The sequence below is a fragment of the Humulus lupulus genome, chromosome 2 (assembly GCF_963169125.1).
Source record: "Humulus lupulus chromosome 2, drHumLupu1.1, whole genome shotgun sequence".
In the NCBI taxonomy this organism is placed as follows: domain Eukaryota; kingdom Viridiplantae; phylum Streptophyta; class Magnoliopsida; order Rosales; family Cannabaceae; genus Humulus; species Humulus lupulus.
Window position 1 is genome coordinate 250,445,938 of NC_084794.1, and position 21,364 is coordinate 250,467,301.

Below are 21,364 nucleotides of genomic sequence, written 5' to 3' on the forward strand. Positions count from 1 at the left end.
CGCAATTACAAGAATACATGGATAAAGGATTTATATGACCAAGTCATTCTCCTTGGGGAGCCCCAATACTATTCGTGAAAAAGAAAGACGACTCCATGAGAATGTGTATAAACTACCGCAAACTCAACAAAGGGACAATCAAGAACCAATACTCGTTGCCCATAATTGATGATCTATTCGATCAACTGTAGGGAGCATCGATTTTCTCGAAGATCGACTTGAGATCCAGATACCACCAGTTGAAGGTCAAGGAATCGAATATTCCCAAGGCTGCATTCTGAATTCGGTATGGCCACTATGAGTTCGTGGTGATGTCTTTTGGACTCATCAGTGCGCCCACGACATTCATGGATAGTATGCATAGGGTACTGCATGAGTATCTAGACAAATTTGTGATCGTGTTTATAGATGATATACTCGTATACTCACGAAACCAGGAAGAAGACGCTCAACACCTAGAACTAATCTTACAGCGATTGAGTGAGAAAAATTTGTATGCCAAGTTCTCCAAGTGTGAATTCTGGTTTACTCAAGTGAGTTTTCTAGGACACGTGGTGTCGTGAGACGGGATTGTAGTCGATCTGGCCAAATTCAAGGCGGTGAAACAATGGAAAGCCCCAAAGAACGCACAAGAGGTTCACAATTTCTTGGGTCTGGCAGGGTATTATAGGCGCTTGGTGGACGGTTTCTCCAAAATAGCTACGCCTATGACCGCACTGACCCGTTAGAACATCAAGTTTTAATGGACAGACAAGTACGAACATAGTTTTCAAGAGTTAAAAACCAGATTAACAACTGCTCCAGTGCTCACTATCCCAAAAGACACAGAGGGTTGTGCCATTTACAGTGATGCATTAGATCAGGGACTCGGAGCCGTATTAATGCAACACAGGAAAGTGATCGCATATGCCTCCAGACAACTGAAAAATGACTAGAAAAACTATCCTACTCACGATTTGGAGTTAGCAACGGTAGTGTTCACATTGAAGATCTGGAGACACTGTCTCTATGGGATCCACTGCGACATATACATGAATCACAAGAGTCTGAAATATTTTTTCACCCAAAAATATTTAAACATGAGACAACGAAGGTGGTTAGAATTGTTCAACGATTACGATTGAGATATATTGTACCACCTAGGCAAGGCTAATAAAGTAGCTGACGTGTTGAGTCGGCAGCCAATGGCTTATGTAAATACCACAAGAACTACAAACCGATATATCCGAATTGGATTTGGAGATAGTAGTGGGAAGATTGGCAAAGTTATTCATGCAACCAACGATCATGGAAGCGATCCAAGGGGGAGAGCTATCAGATTCATGGATCCAACGACTGGTGCATGAGACAATGAAAGACATGCGACCAGGGTTTCACATCTCGGAGGATGGAATGTTGGGTTTCAAGGGCATAATATGCTTGCCCGATGATGAGGAGATCAAGAGGAAAATATTTTATGAGGCTCACCATATTCCTTACGCTATGCATCCAGGAACCAATGTATCTGGATCTCAAAGATACTTTTGGTGCATAGGAATGAAGAAAGATGTAGCGGAGTATGTGGCACACTATTTGACGTGTCAACAAACCAAGGCGGAGCATCAGCGACCCACAGGGTTATTACAACCGCTAGAGATTCTTGAGTGGAAATGGGAAATGGTCACCATGGACTTTATTATCGGGTTAGCACACACTCCGAAGGGGAACGATGCAATTTGGGATATCGTGGATAGATTGACAAAATCTGCTCATTTCTTACCCATTAAGACAACAAATGGTGCAGAGTTGGCATACTTGTACATTGCTGAGACAGTGAGATTACATAAGGTTCCCATCTCTATAGTGTCCGATCGGGATGAACGATTTACCTTTGTGTTTTGGAGAAGAATGCAAATGGGGTTAGGAACTAAACTCAAGTTTAGTACTGCCTTCCATCCACAGACGGATGCCCAAAGTGAACAAACGATTCAGACCTTGGAAGACATGTTGAGAGCTTGCGTGCTGGATTTTCAAGGATCGTGGAGTGGAAAACTGCCATTAATCGAGTTCGCCTACAACAACAGTTACCATGAGTCAATCAAGATGGCTCTGTACGAGGCACTATATGGAAGAAAGTACCGATCTCCAATCCATTGGGATGAGACCGGTGAGAGGAAATTCTTGGGATCAGAAGAGGTAGACCAAGCTATGGAAGACATTAGATCAATCCATCAAAGGTTGTAGACCTCTATAGATCGGCAATACAAATATGTTGATAGTCATTAGAGACCATTGGAATTTGAAGTTGGGTTAAAGATAGCTCCACTGAGAGGAGTTATGAGGTTCGGGAAAAAGGACAACTTGAGCCCTAGATACATAGGACCGTTTGAGGTTCTAGAATGCATTGGAAAGGCGACTTACCAACTAGCCCTTCTGCCTGCGTTCTCTAGAGTTCACGATGTATTCCATGTGTCAACATTACAGAAGTACGTGAATGACCCCACTCATGTGCTAAGTTACGATGCATTTAGCATAGATTCTCAGCTAATCTATGAGGAAAAACCGGTCACGATTTTGGATTGGAAAGAAAATGTGTTAAGGAACAAAACAATACCTTTGGTAAAGGTGCAGTGGTGTAACCACGACATTGAAGAGGCGACTTGAGAGACGGAAGCCGAGATGCGTGAGTAGTACTCCCATCTATTTTGAGTTTTGGGGACGAAACCTCTATAAATTGTAGGTATTGTAACATCCTGTATTTTGAACACTGTTAGTAGCCGGTGAAGAATTTTGTGAAATATTATTTCGACAAGTAATATTATGTGAAATTATGTTAATTCGTGAATTTTATAGCCGTTGTGCTAATTTGATAAAGGGGTTAGGGTTATGAAAAGAAAATTGGTCTTGGACCGAGGGGCAAACCCTAATAATGGAAAAATCTCGGATTAGGTAAAATGAGGAATACTATGGCATAAAAATATTTTACAAATGGGACTGTATAGTCGAGCCAGTAAAGTTAAGAAAAATTGTGTAACGCCCTAAACTCCAGGGACCGTTACATTGCACATTTCAAACAGTGCTAAACTCGCTAATCGAGTCATTTGGCCATAAACGTGTAACTAAGTATGATTAGCGGTTTAGGGATTAAATTTTTTGGTTAAGATATAACGTCTCATTAGAACGTTTATTATATACATTGGGATCCCAAAAATATAATTTAGAGGTCTATTACAAGAAAATATTTATGATAACTCTAGAAATTAGAGTTATTTTACCACATTTTTTAAGCTAAAAATGATTTAGTTCTCAAGTTTTTAATTAAATTATTAAGTTTTAATTACTTTTTGAATTTATTAGGCTTATTTTAATTTTATAGATTTTTGTGTGCTTTTATTGTTATATTATTGTAAAATGTTATGGTTTAATTATTTAAAATTAATATTGTTAAGTTATGAGTAAAAAGATGAAATTTTAAGCTGGAATGTTTAAGTAAATTAAATTTTAACTAATATTTTCATTGAACTTTTATTGTATATTTCATTATTGAAGATATTTAGTTTTAATTTAATTTATGTTTGTTTTATAGGGAATTTTTTGTATGCTATTTGCTCTTGAAAAGCAAGAAGAATGGTGAAAAAAATGATATTTTTGTAAAAGAAAAGCAAGGAAGTGGCATTTTTTCAGGCCCATTCCAAGACTCTCTTGTCCGCCTGCTACAGTACCACGAAGACTTCCACCAGCGCCACTTGGTACCAGCTCAGCTCTCCACCACGCCGAAACCACCTCAACACTCCACCGAAGCCCAAGTCACTTCAGCCAGCATATAACATCACGCCTGCCCTTTTGCCTCCAAGCAAATCACTTCAGCAATTTGGGCCCAGGCCCAATCTCCTAGCTGAATAATGCATCTCCAATGCCTCCAATTCGTCCCAGCTTTAGTATTCAAATGCCACTTTTCTTCAGCATATATCACCACAACAAGCAGCAATAAGTTAATCAATCAGCTCACCTCCACGTGACCAGCAGCAAGCCTCTCCAAGCCACCCCTTCCTTCAGCACATCAACATACACATATGCACATATGCACATATCACATATCACATATCACATATGCCCAGCCTTCAGCATATAGTCTTCACGCCTGGCACACCACAACAAGCCCAATTTACCTCTCAAGGCCCAACACCATCCCATGCCTAAACTAGCTGCCAAATAGCCACCAAAATGCCAAAAATCATATTTTTCATTCCCAATATTTTTCACTCAAATATCAATTCACTCTTCCCTATTTTTCTTACCTAAATAAACATTCCTAATACATTTTTTTACCCTAGCTTTTCACTAACATTTTACCCAACCAAACATTTCTTCTTTCCAATACTCTTACACTTACTCTATTTATCCTACCACTTCCCAACACAATTAAATTAATCAATTTATTTATTTTAATTTGATTAATTTAATCTCCATATTTTGCCTATAAATAGAGTATTGTAAGACCATTTGGGGGGGCTCTTCTTCTTCATATTTTTTCAACCTCTTCTACACATTTTTCTCTCTTCCTTTCACTAGTTTCTCTCTACCATTTTCATCTTTTGAAGAGCATGTCAAGTATGTTATTTTGTAATTTTTATCTAGTTATGAGCTTCTAATCTTTTTCAAAGGTTATTAAGATGATGATGAAGCAAAATGTAACTAGATAGTATTTTTCATTGTATGTTGATTTCCCATTTGTGTAACATTGTTTATGGATTTTTCTATCAATGATATCCATTTTTCATCTATTATTGAGTGTTAAAGCATATTACACTTAGTTCTTCATTATGCAAAAATATGATATTCTTTGATTAAATGTTTTTCATTAAATTGTTCACATCTAATTCTTAGAGCATAAGTATCATATTTTGCCTAAACATAATCTCTTTGATTTTTTGTAGTTTCATTAGGTTGTAACACAACTAATGCTTAGAAATTATATCTTATATAAGTGAAGAAAAATCCTACCTTTTTGAAAGAGTAACTTGTGCTTGAATAAGAAAATATATTTTGAAAAAAAGTATAGTGTGATTTATTTCAACTATATCTAAACTTGGGAATCAATATACTTATAAATACTATTGAACTTGCATTTTGTGGATTCTAACATCTTAATAATCTTATTTTACTTATCTCATTTGAAAACCATTTTTCTATTTAATCATTAATCTTTTTATTACTTGTCTTTTATTTTTTCTAAAACAAAATCTCATCAAATATTTGGAACTAGGTTAGAATATTATTGCTTTGTTTGAAATAGTTTCTTTTGATGTTAGTCAACTCCCATGGGTTCGACCTCGTACTTACATGAACATTATATTCTGAAACGATTCGTGCACTTGCGAGTTTAATTATTAAAACACCCTCTTTTGGGTTCAACAATTTACAACATGCCGATCTAAGCGGCAAAACAGGGTTTAACCCTAGTTCCTCTCCTTCAAACCTCGGCCGTGGCGATCGAGCAGCTGCATATGTACACATCGTCACCTAAGCTCTCCAACTCAAGGATGATCCAACTTTCTTTTGCCTTTACCTGCACCACATAGCACCCGTGAGCCGAAGCCAGCAAGAAAACTTAATATGCTCATGAACAGTAATAACATGTCATCAAATCATAAGGCACACACCTAGCAGATATAGCCCTATTCAAGCAGGCAAATGAACCCACGTAATGTTGAGTATAACACATCAACCAATGATCATAATAATCATCCAGGGCTTTTAGCCCAAAATTGAAACGTAATGTTGTGTATAACACATTAACCAATGATCATAATAATCATCCAGGACTTTCAGTCCAAACAAATAGGTGACAGTCACAAAAGTCACTATGTTGGGTCTAGCTCCCTTTAGCCTTGTGACGATAGGATCACCGGGGCTTAATAGATAGGTGAACCTTTTATTAGTTCAAACAGGATAGGTGCATGGTGACTAGTCACCAACATAACCTTCCTCATGACCATAGAGTCATGACCTTGGAACATCGTTCCCTAGCCATGTGACAAACGGTCACCTGGGCCTTAGGCCCTGGCTCTAGTAACTAGTCTTAGACTAGCCAAGTGCTTAAAAGTTCATCGACCTTAGGGTCGGTCCAGCGTTAATGCCTTAGAGCCATTCAACGTTGATATCGATTAGATATAATCTTCATTTGGCTCGGCGTTCATGACGCTATGCCATTTCTGACTCTTAGGTCAGTATCCCTGACTAGTCAGTGCCATATACAAGTAAGCAATGCCACCAAACATATATCACATATCCAATATACGAATACAAGGCATTCATCATGCTTACTTAACAATTACTAGCACAATTAGGATCATGCATAAACACAGAGGCTCAAGCTCTGAACAATATCATACTCAGTATACAAAACATGTCCTAATCACATGTTTCTCGTGCATTACATGCATCATATTTAACCACTTGACACGCCTCAACAATAATCATGCATGCCACATTTAATAATCCAACATGCATCAATAATAACCATGCATGTCACATATACACAGGGTGTAGTTTTCTTACCTTTGGTCCAAGCACAGGTTACAAATAAACGAGCCACAAGCACGATCCTGAATCCAAGCCCCTAGTGATAACCTATTCACAACCATGATATAAAACCTCATCAAAATGGGTAAATAAATACTTCCAAACCCAACCCAAGCCTTCGGGACATCAAATCCCACTCAACTAGGTAGTAGAATCGATCTCAGGCCCTTAGAGTTAAGTTCCCATCACAAAAACACATTTATGGCAACTTTTTCCTTAAGGGCCGCGGCCCTACATGGACCATGTCGCGGCCCGCCCCCCTGGCAGAGCCTCCTCCACCTTCTTCAAGCTAGGGTCGCGGTGCCCTAGAACAGGGCTGCGGCCCAACTTCGCACCAGCAACTTTTCTTCATTTTTCCACTTTTAAAACCTTCCAAAAACCTATCCAAACATCTCCGAATCCCAAAATCAAAGTTCCCAAACATCCCCATGATCCAAAACCCATAAAACCCAAGTCTCAAATCAATTAAAAACTCATCAAAACACAAAATCCAATTCAAGCTTAAAAACTTAGAACTTAAAACTTGAATTACCTCCAATTGAGTTGTTTCCAACTAAATCCTCCGGTTAATAAGCTTCTAATTTTTCCTAGGATCACTATGCCTCGATCCTCGCTTGAATCCAAGTCCTAGAACTCAAGTTACCTTCGAAAATGCGATCGGGAGATGAAAATGGAACTTTAAGGGAGAGAAAATGTACAGAACGTTCTTTTTATTCTTTTAAAAGGTTACTTCAAGCTTAAGTAGCATCAACCAAATCCTAACACTCGGGGTCCCGAAAACACCCCCGGGGACAAAATAGTCAAAACCTCCAGAATTTCCCCCTGATCTTACTAACTCCCAATCTATCACCAAATATTCATTCCCATTACCCAATAATCCGGTAATGCTCTAAATACCCCTTGACTCACTCCGAGTCAAGAATAAATCCTGTTGTGACTTTTCCACTAGCTTACCTCCTAGGATCGCCTTGTTCTGAGTAACCCTAGCATAACCAAAAAATAATAAAGCACCACACACATATCACATATATGCCAAATATGCCCGAAATGGCCAAAATATGAAAATCACCTAATTACTCAGAAATGGGTTCACATGCATATTTAATACACCTAAACATGCATATTATCATTTAATAACATAATAAAGCAATTATGACCCTCCTGGCCTCCTAATCAAGGTCCTAAACCTTATTAGGAAATTTGGGGCATTACAAATTGATTGAGGATTTAATTCCAATCTACCGGGTTTAAGAATGGAAATTCTTGCCCGAGCCTCTAAGGGCATTTTGATCAATTTGAATAAATTACCAAAATTATGTGTTATGTGACAAAATTTATGTTTGGTCACATTTATTTAATTTTAGCTTGGAGATATTTAAAAACTATAGGGTAAAAATTTGGTTAAATTTGGAGAGTGAAATTACTAAGGGGCCCTTGAGTGCATTAGAAGTGAGTTAAAAGGGGCAAGGACATTTTAGTAATTTCCAAAGGAGGAGAGAGGGTGTGATGGGAATCTAGGCTATGCCCTCGTGTACTCAAGTGTCTGTGACACCTACCATAGGAAGAGTAAGAGGCTACATCACCCATTGGCTAAACCTCCAATCATTCCTTCCTACACATCTAATCATTATCTTTTTAATTTCCTTATTTTTCCTCAAGAAAACAAAAAGGAACTCCCTCCATTTCTCTCCCCAAAACAGAGATCCCTCTATCTCTACCCCCCATGGCTGCCATTTTCTCTCCTCATGCTTAGGCACTCACTCTCCATTGAAGGACGAAAAGCTCAAGGAAGACTAGTGTACAAGTAAGTCTGAAACCTTGTCACTTTGTTTCTCTTCTTCTTCAAATATGAAACCCTAAGGGGTGGATATGCATGCATGTGATTCTAATGGCCATGCATGGCATGGATCTTCTATCATAGGGTTCAAGAGAGATGGTTCTAGGAGGATCTCAAGATTTGAAGCTTGTTGATGATTAGTGAGAACAAAGGTAATGATTTTAGAGTTTGGTGATTTTCCACTCATCTCCATCTTCTACCCTAACACTCTTTTTTTTTTAAATCTTCACGTGGAACCTTGGGGCTCAGTTTGAGTGTATAGAACACAAGGAGGAAGTTTGAAAGGCTAATGGAACTTCATCTCCAAGCCAGAACCATCAAAGATAGATTTTTGGTTGGTTTTTGAGTTGTTTTTGGTTATTGATGTTGAATTTGGTTGTTTAGGTTGTTTTGTTGGTTTTTGAAGTTTATTTTATGCTTGAGGGTTAGATTAGTTGATTTGTTGATTTTCATGCATGCACGTGGCTAGGGTTTTTCTAGTTGTGTTTAGTTTTGCTAGAATGTGTAGAAATGCATGCTGCCAAGTTTTCGTGGTCTGACTTCCAACAGGTCAGATCATACCCTAATACCTCTGTTTATAGAAATAATTTGTGTGGTTGCATAGTTCTAGATGATTAATTGAGCTTAAGCTTTGGAAAATCTAAAAAAGGTGTTTTCAAACCTAAGTTATGAACATTTTGGCATCTTGATGCAATCTGGAAAATTTCTGGGCATCATGCACCGCCCAGATTGTTTTGAATATTGAACACGTTTTACTAAGCAAAATGCCATGAAATTTAGTAAACTTTTAGTTTAAATATGTATAAGGATCACATAATTTTTTTAGAGGACAGTTCAAAATGGTTAAAGAGTAATGGTTTTTCAAAGTTTTCCCTAATAATCTGAAAACGAAAGTTCTGAGCAGCAAACACTGCCCAAATTGTCTTACATTTTTCAATGGGTTTCTCTATCCTAAAAATTATGAAATTTTGGGAGAACCTAAATTAAATATGATTAAAGATTCTGGTAAAATTTTAGGAAAAAATGGGCTACGGTGTAAGAGAAATAATTTTTCAAAGAATCCTAAAATCTGAGAAAAACTCCTGGGCAGCAGGCACTGCCCAGATTTCTTTAAATGGTTTAATATGTTTTTCCTTCCCAAAAATTATGAAACTTGGTGAGAAAATTTTTAAGATAGATATTAAGGCCGTGGAAAAAATTTAGATTAAAATTGGTTACGGCTTAAGAGTAGTAATTTTTCTAAGTTGCCTAAAAATGGGGAAAAATAGTAATTTCGAACCTTAACAAAAAACGAGTTTTGAGAGGTTAATTCTCCTAACCTAAATTGAATTTTCCACGTGAACTTTTTCCTAGTTCCCGTCAATAGGATGCATAATACGTGAACATAATTTTAAAGGGTTTTGGTTAGAGAACCTAACATTGAATATGAGCTTAAAAGCGATATTTTTATCACGTTAAAATGAATAGTGAAAAAGTTAGGTTCGGAATTAGAAATGAAGTTTTTTTTAAAAAATAGCTAAAGTTTTGGATATCTAAAAAATCCAAAATTAGTTTAAGGTTATTGAGAATTTATTTTTACCATTTTCTAAACACGGGGTCCTATTGCCCTTTCTTTTCGAAAATGACGTAATAGAGATCCTAGGTTATGGATTAAAGATGGTAAAAATGGGAGTTAGGTTTTATAAAATCGTAAATCGAAAAGTATTATCGTTAACGGATAATAAATTGTGAGAGGTCGAAATGCAATATTTTTGCTTAAAGAATGGAAAACGGTAAACTCCGTACTTGAGTAGAAAGTTGGTGATTTTCTAAGATTAAGAGTCATTTAAAACTCATTTTATAAGTAACCAAAACATGCGTAATACGATTGAGAGAGTCTTCTAGAGATAGAATATTAAAATGTACAGCACGGAGAACATGTTGCGGTAAGGATGATTTTTCTCAGGAAACCGTAAATATATTTAAAGCAGAATCTGGTCTCATACACTATAAAGTGTATAAGAGAAATGTCAGTATAGAGTCTCTAAGAGAACTTTATTGAATGTAGCTATCATAGAATATTAGCTATACGAGTAGGCCATAGTTTAATCAAAGTACAATGAATTAATTACAGTAATCACAAAAAGGTAAAATGAATAGCGATCTTAAAGATCAAGCTAGGAGCTAAGGACTCTAAGTAAGTTAGCTTTTCTCTTTCTTGGCTACAACATGAATATACTAGTGTGTGCTTGTAGTAGTAGATTACACCAGTTTTGTTTGGATTGTTAAGACCAGGGTACGCTTAATACCTACCTTTGCAATGCTTATGCATTCTGCGGCTTAATGGTAAGTGAGTTTGGGTTGAAGCCAGAACCTTATTATAACTATAGTCTGGGTTGGAGCTAGGACATGGTGAAATTATAGTCCAAGTTGGAGCCAGGACATGGTGAAATTATAGTCTGGGTTAGAGCGAGGATATGGTGAGTTATAGTCCGGGTTGGAGCCAGGACATGGTGAGATTATAGTCTGAGTTGGAGCCAGGACATGGTAAAATTTTAATCCAGGTTGAAGCCAGGAAATGGTAAGATAAAGTCCAGGTTGGAGCCATGACATGGTAATATAGTCTATGTTGGAGCCAGGACTGTAATGCCCCGGATTCCCTAATGTGGTTTAATGGCGGGATTAGTAGGCCGGGAGGGCCATACCTGCTTAATTAAGCTATTAAATGATATTATGCATGTATGTGTGAATTACATTATAATATGATGATAAATGCATGCATGTGGGTCCACATTTTAAATTACAGGGGTGTGATGGTCATTTGGCTCGTTGAGAGTATAATTGTATAATTGTATGCATGTCGATGATATGTGTTGAGACCCATTATAATGTGGGTTTGTTCGAGCTATTCAGCATGAGACGATCTTAGAATATTGATTAGCGGTTTAGTCACATCAGGTTTAAGTGCCGGGGCTTAGGTTGAGTCTCGAGGTGATTTTAATGATTAGAGCGTTACCGGGTATTAAAGGGTAACATGATGTGAATTATTGGTATTTGAGATTATTTAGAATAGCGGGAATTGGAGAGCGCTACTTATGACTAACGAGATAGGAGGGAAGTACCAAATATGCCATTGGGAGCCTTTAGAAAGTATTAATTGACTTAGGGGTAAAATGGACATTTCACCCCTAGGATAGATATATCCTTGATAGCTGAAGAAAATAGTGGAAAAACAGAGTATGCTTAAGAGTTCTTCCATACCTTCTTCTCTTCACCTTTCTTTGTGGTTTTTGAACCAATTTTGAGGATTCAAGCTTAGGAAGCAAGCCTTGGGAGTTTGGGAGTGTGTTCCATCATTGAAGAGCATCATAAGCTGAACTTTGGGTAAGTTTCTAACCATGGATTTCTCTGGTTTTCCTTGTTCTGGTTCTGTCTTGCAGCTGGGATTTCAAGGGTGAATTCTTGGTTTTGTTGAGAGTTTTGGCTAGGGTTCCCGTGCTTGTGATGTTTGGGGTGTGTTAGGATGGTTTTTGGGTTCATTTGGCATCAAGAATAGGATTTGGAAGCTTGGAAATCGAGTTAGAATCGAAGGAGTTGAAGAAGGTCGGTTCAAGGGAGTTTGGGTCTGGAGGTAGCGCTATAGCGCCCACCTTAGGGCGCTACAGCGCTCCTCAGGAGGCTTTTTGGCATATGGGTGGTTCTGAGTATAGCACTGGGGCGCTATGGGTTGAGCGCTGTAGTGCTACCCTGTTCCTTCTAAGTCCCGTTTTGAGTGTTTTTAAGGGTCTTTGACTTGGGGTTTCAATCCTTAAGGTTCGGGATCGAATCTACTCACCGTGTGGGCATGTTTCGAGGTCCCGAGAGTGGTGCTTAGGTTAAGACCCTATTTATGTGGATTCTTATTAATGGAGGTTATATTTGGTTGTGACTAGGTAACCGCTAAGGAACTAAAAGATCGATCGTTCTCAGGGGTCGTCCTTGTTGTATTTCTCGCTCGAACCTGAGGTAAGAAAATAGTGTGTGGATACAGTTGCACTCTGTATATGTATATGACATGCATGGTTTGTTATTGAAGCATGTTGGTTGATGTATGTGGACATGGATTGCATATTAAATGCTAGCGAATGTTGATTACTTGTTTATGGCACTGACTAGTCAGGGACCGACCCTAAAGTCGATGAACATGCATTGAATGGCTCTATGGCATTAATGTTGGACCGACCCTAAGGTCGAAGAACTTATAAGCGCTTGCCTGGTCTAAGACCAGATGTTCATAGCCAGGAAACATGGCTAAGGGACGCTGTCCATAGTTACGACTCTAGAGTCGGGAGGAAGGTTATGTTGGTGACCAATCACCATGCACCTATCATGAATAAACTTATAAAAGAACCACTTATCAGTTAAGCCTTGGTGACCCTATCGTCACATGGCTAGAGGGAGCTGTACCCATCTTTTGTGACTTTGGCTACTGTCACCTATCTGTTATGGACTGATAGTCCTGGATAGTTACTATGATCGTTGTTGGTATTATGCCATGCTTTATTGTGTTTTCTTGCTGGGCCTTGGCTCATGGGTGCTATGTGGTGCAGGTAAAGGGAAAGAGAAGCTCACCCAACCCTGAGTGGAGAGCTCGGGTGATGTTGTGTACATATTGGGCCGCTTGACCACCACAGTCAGGGAGTTCTTAGAGGGACTAGGGGTTTACCTTATTTTTGCCGCTTAGGTCGGTGGGGATTGTAAATTTGAACAATAGCGACCATTTTGTATTATGAACAACTTGTAAACATTTTGAAAGGCTCATGAGCAGTTTATTTACTTAATGAAATGTATCCTTTCCTTTTTACTGGTTTTTCACCTTAACCTGATAATAACACTTATATCACATTTTTAACCAAAGGACTCGGGTAGCGGGTCAAATTTCTGGTTCACTGTTCACCATAACTGTTCTAGGGTAGCCAGGGCGTTACAACTTGGTATCAGAGCGTGCCAAGGTTAAGGTTCCTGTAGACTGGCTGGGTATGTACACACATCACTGAAGTCAAGCTCGACTCATGGTTTGGTAACTATTTATGTGGTTACATGTATAATTGCTTAAATGTGGTATATATGCTTTACCTGTGTGCATGAGACACCATGTTGAACCTGAGCCCTGAAATATTATATCTTCAACAAATGTGTGCTAATTAGTACTGAGATTGATGGAACCTGCTTATTAGTATGGTTGTTTATGAGTTATTATGTAATACATGCTGAGTGCTGAATGCCATAAACATGTATCTGTTTTTGAATATTGAATGACTGTGGAATATGGTAATTGTCTATTTGTTCTTGGACCGTGAGGCGGCAAGAGGTTTAGTTATTACTACCTGACTGGCCGTATTGATTATTGTTTCAGTAAGGTATCAGTGACAGAATGAACCCAGGGCAAACAGACATGTCAGTTGGCCAGAGTAATCCAGGCCAGAATAATAACAGTCAGGGTCAAGAGAATGACCAATCCTAGATTCCACAGCCAGCACCTGCAAACTGGCAGCAGTTGTTTGAGGAATTGCAGGCAACAGTGTTAAAACAGGGAGAGGAGCTTCGTCTCCTAAGACAGCAGCAAGTGCCTGTAGTGGCTAGTGCTGCAGAGGCACCTTCTGCGTCGGTGCCAGTTACTGGGCAACTGCCTGAGGTTGGAAACAGATTGGAACCTCTTTATGAACGGTTCAGGAAGCAACAACCTCCTGTGTTTGAAGGCAGTGCAAATCCTACCAAGGCTGAACAATGGATGAGCGTGATTACCACTATTCTTGACCTTATGAGGGTAGTTGGTAGTGAGAGGGTGGCCTGTGCTACCTATATGTTTCGGGAAGATGCCCGGATTTGGTGGGAAGTGATTGGTCAGACTAAGAATGTTAATCTCCTGAGCTGGGAGGAGTTTCAGACCTTGTTTAATGAAAAGTACTATAATGACGCTATTAGAGCGGCGAAGGTTGATGAATTTATGAGGCTACTTCAGGGAAGCTTATCAGTAACTGAGTATGCCTTAAAGTTTGACCGTTTGGCAAAGTTTGCCAAGGAGTTGGTGCCCATTGATGGGACCAGGAGAGAGCGTTTCTTGCAGGGGCTACAACCCAGGTTAGCCCGAGATGTACGTATCACCACTGTGGCAGGAGTTACTACTTATGCACAGGTGGTGGAGAAGGCACTCACAGCTGAGAGTGCAGAGACTAAGATCAGGCGTGACAATGCAGCCAGAAGGGATTTCAGGAGGCCAGGTCCTCCATTTGTGGGTTCTGGTAGGGGTGTTGGCCCCAGTGATCAGAAGAGGAAGGTTCCTGACACCTTCCTAGTTCCAGGTCCTGACAGACGGCCCCGTGGTATTTCTATGGGTCGTCCAGGTGGTAATGAAGCCTGGAGGTCTTATCCTGAGTGTCCTAGATGCAAGAGGCATCACTTGGGAGAGTGTAGAGCAAGGACCTGCTTCTCTTGTGGAGCAATGGGTCATCTTAAAAAGGATTTCCCTAAGGCAAGAAAGGAAGAACCCAAGAAGGCAGACAGCTCGGCCCCAGCTCGAGTGTTTGCATTGACTCAAGCAGAAGCTGAGGCATCCCCCTCAGTTGTTACAGATCAGCTTCTTAGTGCAGGAACCGCTTATAATGTATTGATTGACTCTGGTGCTACACATTCCTTTGTTGCTAATAGTGTTATTGATAGATTGTGTAGACCTTGTGATTTCTATGCTGTGGGGTTTGGTACTTTGTTACCCACTGGGGAGTTGGTGGTATCCAAGAGATGGGTCAGATCTTTGCCAGTGATAGTGGAGCAGAGAGTTGTCATTGGATCTTATAGAGTTGGTTATAACTGACTTCGATATGATACTGGGTATGGATTGGTTAGCAAAGTATGGGGCAACCATTGATTGCAAAAGGAAGATGGTCACCTTTGAGCCTGAGGGTGAGGATCCTTTTGTGTTTGTTGGTGCTGTGCATGGACCTCGTATTCCTATGATTTCTGCATTGAGGGCTAGGGATTTATTGTGAGGAGGTTGCGTTGGATTCTTAGCCAGTGTGGTTGATACCACCCAGGTCGTGCCAGTGAGACCAGAGGATACTAGACTTGTTTGTGAGTTTCTGGACGTGTTTCCAGAAGATTTACCAGGGTTGCCACCACACAGAGAGATTGAGTTTGTTATAGAACTGGCACCAGGGACAGAGCCAGTGTCTAGAGCACCATACAAAATGGCCCCAGCTGAGCTGAAAGAATTAAAGGTACAGTTGCAAGAGCTGTTGGATTTAGGTTTTATCAGACCTAGTTTTTCACCTTGGGGTGCGCCAGTTCTGTTTGTGAAGAAGAAGGATGGTTCTCTGAGGATATGTATATATTACAGAGAACTAAATAAGTTGACAATTAAAAACCGGTATCCTTTTCCAAGGATAGACGATCTGTTTGATCAATTGCAGGGTAAGACGGTATTCTCTAAGATCGACCTTCGTTCTAGTTATCATCAGTTGAGGGTCAAGGAGGGAGACATACCGAAGACCGCTTTTCGTACCAGGTATGGGCATTATGAGTTCTTAGTTATGTCATTTGGATTGACTAATGCCCCTGCTGCTTTCATGGATATGATGAACAGAGTGTTCAAGGACTATCTAGACCAATTTGTGATTGTCTTTATCGACGATATTCTGGTGTATTCTCAGACTGAGTCAGAGCATGAGCAGCATCTGAGGTTGGTTCTACAAAGATTGAGGGAGCACAGACTATTTGCAAAGTTCAAGAAGTGTGAATTCTGGTTGTCTCAGGTGTCCTTTCTTGGGCATATTGTCAGTAAGGAGGGGATTAAAGTGGATCCAGCAAAGATTGAAGCGGTCAAAGATTGGCCAAGGCCAAAGAATGCTTCTGAGGTTAGAAGTTTCCTTGGATTGGCAGGGTATTACAGGCGTTTCGTGGAAGGGTTCTCAAAGATTGCTACTTCGTTGACTGAGCTGACACGCAAGAGTCAGAAGTTTGTGTGGTCAGATAGATGTGAGAACAACTTCCAGGACTTGAAACAAAGGTTGATTACAGCTCTGATTCTGAGTCTTCCGACAGACCAGGAGAAGTTTATGATATACTGTGATGCTTCTCATCAGGGTTTGGGCTGTGTTTTGATGCAATCTGAGAAGGTGATAGCTTATGCTTCTCGTCAATTGAAGGAGTATGAAAAGAGGTATCCTACCCATGATTTGGAGTTAGCAGCTGTGGTCTTTGCTCTGAAGATATGGAGGCACTATCTCTATGGAGAGAAGTGTGAGATTTATACAGACCACAAGAGCCTGAAATACTTCTTCACCCAGAAAGACTTGAACATGAGGAAAAGGCGTTGGCTAGAGTTAGTAAAAGATTATGATTGTGAGATTCTGTATCACTCAGGGAAAGCCAACGTGGTAGCTGATGCTTTAAGTCGGAAGGGTCCAGGACAGATTCATGGTATTAGGCTGATAGCCAGAGACTGAGCTGATGACATGACCAGAGCTGGTATAGAGTTGCTGGTGGGCTAGTTTGCCAATATTACGCTACAGTCTACGGTGTTGGAGAGAATCAAAGAGGGTCAGTTGAGTGATCCACAACTGATCAAGATTAGAGAGGATGTCTTGGCTGGAGCATCCAGAGACTATACAGTATCTGATTTGGGGTTGTTGAGGTACAAGGGACGGATATGTGTTCCGTTGGACACTGCTTTGAGGCAAGAGATTCTGGATGAATCTCATACTACACCTTACTCTTTGCATCCAAGCACCACGAAGATGTATCAGGATGTGAGATCATTGTATTGGTGGCCGGGGATGAAGAGGGATGTAGTAGGGTATGTGGCTAAGTGCTTGACATGTCAGCAGGTCAAGGCTGAGCATCAGAGGCTGGCAGGGTTATTGCAGCCTCTGGATATCCTAGAGTGGAAGTGGGAAGACATCACAATGGACTTTGTGGTGGGCTTACCCAGGACTGTTGGTCAGCATGATTCCATTTGGGTGATAGTGGATCGCTACACCAAGTCAGCTCAATTTCTGCCAGTGAGGACTACCTATACCGTTGACCAGTATGCAGATCTCTATGTGAGAGAGATCGTGCGCCTCCATGGAGCTCCTAGGTCGATCGTGTTAGATCGGGACCCTACCTTTACTTCCAAGTTCTGGAAGAGTTTACAGCAGGCCATGGGTACACAATTGAAGTTTAGTACAACTTATCATCCTCAGACAGATGGGCAATCTGAGAGGACGATCCATATATTAGAGGACATGCTGCGGGCATGTGTACTGGAATTTGGCGGGTCATGGAGTAAGTATCTTCCTTTGAAAGAGTTCTCTTATAATAACAGTTATCAGTCTACCATTGGAGTTGCACCTTATGAGATGTTGTATGGTAGGAAATGCAGATCTCCCATTCATTGGGATGAGATAGGTGAAATGAGATACTTAGGTCCTGAGGCAGTTCAGAGGACCAGTGAGGCTATTGATAAGATTAGAGCTCGAATACTTACTTCTCAGAGTAGACAGAAGAGCTATGCAGATCCAAAACGCAGGAACGTGGAGTTCCAGGTAGGAGGCTATGTCTTCCTTAGAGTCTCGCCATGGAAAGGGGTGAGAAGGTTTGGGAAGAAAGGCAAGCTGAGTCCCAGGTTTGTAGGTCTATTTGAGATCCTGGAGAGGATTGGTCAAGTGGCTTACAGGCTAGCTTTGCCTCCGGCATTGTTGGCCGTGCATAATGTGTTCCATGTATCTGCTCTTCGGAGGTATGTATCTGATGAGAGTCATGTTTTGAGTTATGAAGATCTGGAGCTTGAACCAGATCTCTCCTTTGAGGAGCAGCCTGTTCGGGTACTTGACAGAAAAGATAAAGTCCCCAGGAATAAAACAATACCTTTGGTTAAGGTATTGTGGAGGAACAACAAGGTCGAGGAGGCGACCTGGGAGATGGAGTCAAATATGCGGAGTCAGTATCTCGAGTTGTTCAGGTAAATTTCGAGGACGAAATTTCTGTAAGGAGGGGATAGTTGTAATGCCCCGGATTCCCTAATGTGGTTTAATGGCGGGATTAGTAAGCCGGGAGGGCCATACCTGCTTAATTAAGCTATTAAATGATATCATGCATGTATGTGTGAATTACATTATAATATGATGATAAATGCATGCATGTGGGTCCACATTTTAAATTACAGGGGTGTGATGGTCATTTGGCTCGTTGAGAGTATAATTGTATGCATGTCGATGATATGTGTTGAGACCACATTATAATGTGGGTTTGTTTGAGCTATTCGGCATGAGACGATCTTAGAATATTGATTAGCGGTTTAGTCACAACAGGTTTAAGTGCCGGGGCTTGGGTTGGGTCTTGAGGTGATTTTAATGATTAGAGCGTTACCGGGTATTAAAGGGTAACATGATGTGAATTATTGGTATTTGAGATTATTTAGAATAGCGGGAATTGGAGAGCGATACTTATGACTAACAAGATAGGAGGGAAGTACCAAATATGCCATTGGGAGCCTTTAGAAAGCATTAATTGACCTAGGGGTAAAATGGACATTTCACCCCTAGGATAGATATATCCTTGATAGCTGAAGAAAATAGTGGAAAAACAGAGTATGCTTAAGAGTTCTTCCGTACCTTCTTCTCTTCACCTTTCTTTTTGGTTTTTGAACCAATTTTGAGGATTCAAGCTTAGGAAGCAAGCCTTGGGAGTTTGGGAGTGTGTTCCATCATTGAAGAACATCATAAGCTGAACTTTTGGTAAGTTTCTAACCATGGATTTCTCTGGTTTTCCTTGTTCTGGTTCTGTCTTGCAGCTGAGATTTCTAGGGTGAATTCTTGGTTTTGTTGAGAGTTTTGGCTAGGGTTCCCGTGCTTGTGATGTTTGGGGTGTGTTAGGATGGTTTTTGGGTTCATTTGGCATCAAGAATAGGATTTGGAAGCTTGGAAATCGAGTTAGAATCGAAGGAGTTGAAGAAGGTCAGTTCAGGGGAGTTTGGGTCTGGAGGTAGTGCTATAGCGCCCACCTTAGGGCACTACAGCGCTCCTCAGGAGGCTTTTTGGCATATGGGTGGTTCTGAGTATAGCGCTGGGGCACTAGGGGTTGAGCGCTGTAGCGCTACCCTGTTCCTTCTAAGTCCCGTTTGAGTGTTTTTAAGGGTCTTTGACTTGGGGTTTCAATCCTTAAGGTTCGGGATCGAATCTACTCACCGTGTGGGCATGTTTCGAGGTCCCGAGAGTGGTGCTTAGGTTAAGACCCTATTTATGTGGATTCTTATTAATGGAGGTTATATTTGGTTGTGACTAGGTAACCGCTAAGGAACTAAAAGATCGATCGTTCTCAGGGGTCGTCCTTGTTGTATTTCTCGCTCGAACCTGAGGTAAGAAAACAGTGTGTGGATACAGCTGCACTCTGTATATGTATATGACATGCATGGTTTGTTATTGAAGCATGTTGGTTGATGTATGTGGACATGGATTGCATATTAAATGCTAACGAATGTTGATTACTTGTTTATGGCACTGACTAGTCAGGGACCGACCCTAAAGTCGATGAACATGCATTGAATGGCTCTATGGCATTAATGTTGGACCGACCCTAAGGTCGAAGAACTTATAAGCGCTTGCCTGGTCTAAGACCAGATGTTCATAGCCAGGAAACATGGCTAAGGGACGCTGTCCATAGTTACGACTCTAGAGTCGGGAGGAAGGTTATGTTGGTGACCAATCACCATGCACCTATCCTGAATAAACTTATAAAAGAACCACTTATCAGTTAAGCCTTGGTGACCCTATCGTCACATGGCTAGAGGGAGCTGTACCCATCTTTTGTGACTTTGGCTACTGTCACCTATCTGTTATGGACTGATAGTCCTGGATAGTTACTATGATCGTTGTTGGTATTATGCCATGCTTTATTGTGTTTTCTTGCTGGGCCTTGGCTCATGGGTGCTATGTGGTGCAGGTAAAGGGAAAGAGAAGCTCACCCAACCCTGAGTGGAGAGCTCGGGTGATGTTGTGTACATATTGGGCCGCTTGACCACCACGGTCAGGGAGTTCTCAGAGGGACTAGGGGTTTACCCTATTTTTGCCGCTTAGGTCGGCAGGGATTGTAAATTTGAACAATAGCGACCATTTTGTATTATGAACAACTTGTAAACATTTTGAAAGGCTCATGAGCAGTTTATTTACTTAATGAAATGTATCATTTCCTTTTTACTGGTTTTTCACCTTAACCTGATAATAACACTTAGATCACATTTTTAACCAAAGGACTTGGGTAGCGGGTCAAATTTCTGGTTCACTGTTCACCGTAACTGTTCTGGGGTAGCCAGGGCGTTACAAGGACGCTAAGAGCGAATCCGGTTTGGAGCCAGGATCCTTTGTGTTTGTTTGAATTGATTGAAATTGGATAATTATATATCTTGAATGTTCTGGGATTTTTTTCTGAGTGTAGGTTGATATGATATGTATGAAATGGGTTGTTGGGCGCAACCATGTGCTTGATTTCTGTATGGATATTATTAAGAATTGTATGATAGGGTTGGAATTTTATCCAATACCCTAGTGATTGATAGTGATATCTACCTTAGGGAAACCCGTTACCGGGTTTAATATATTTGTGTGCAAGACTATTCATGCTAAGCCTTTTCTCTTACCTAGTTATTTCATGTTGTAGGTAAGTACAAAAGCAAAGTGGAGTAGTGAGCGCTGGAGTCTACTTGTGGATATGTACATGTGGCCCAACCTGAGGAGGTTTTGATGGAACACCATTTTGAAAAGAAACGTTGGGAGTTGTTATCTTTTATATGGCATTTGTTTTGCTTTAACTCTATAAAAGAGTAGTTGTAATTCCGTTTGTTAAAACTAAAAGTGTGCGCACACGATCTTTTTAAAAGTTTTTTATATGGATTTTCAATACAATGAATTAAAGTATAAGTTTAGATTTTCGCATATTTTGGTCTTGTATGTTTTGAGGGTCGTAACATACCGA

At 40.3% G+C, this 21,364-nt stretch overlaps 1 long non-coding RNA gene across 1 annotated transcript; it reads left to right on the top strand.

Annotated features, from left to right (window-relative positions):
- Positions 1-8,527: 8,527 nt before the first annotated feature.
- Positions 8,528-21,107, top strand: LOC133816639 (uncharacterized). Its single transcript, XR_009885389.1, has 3 exons — positions 8,528-8,553; positions 8,651-8,735; positions 21,050-21,107. It is a non-coding gene; the product is annotated as an uncharacterized LOC133816639 (long non-coding RNA).
- Positions 21,108-21,364: the final 257 nt, after the last annotated feature.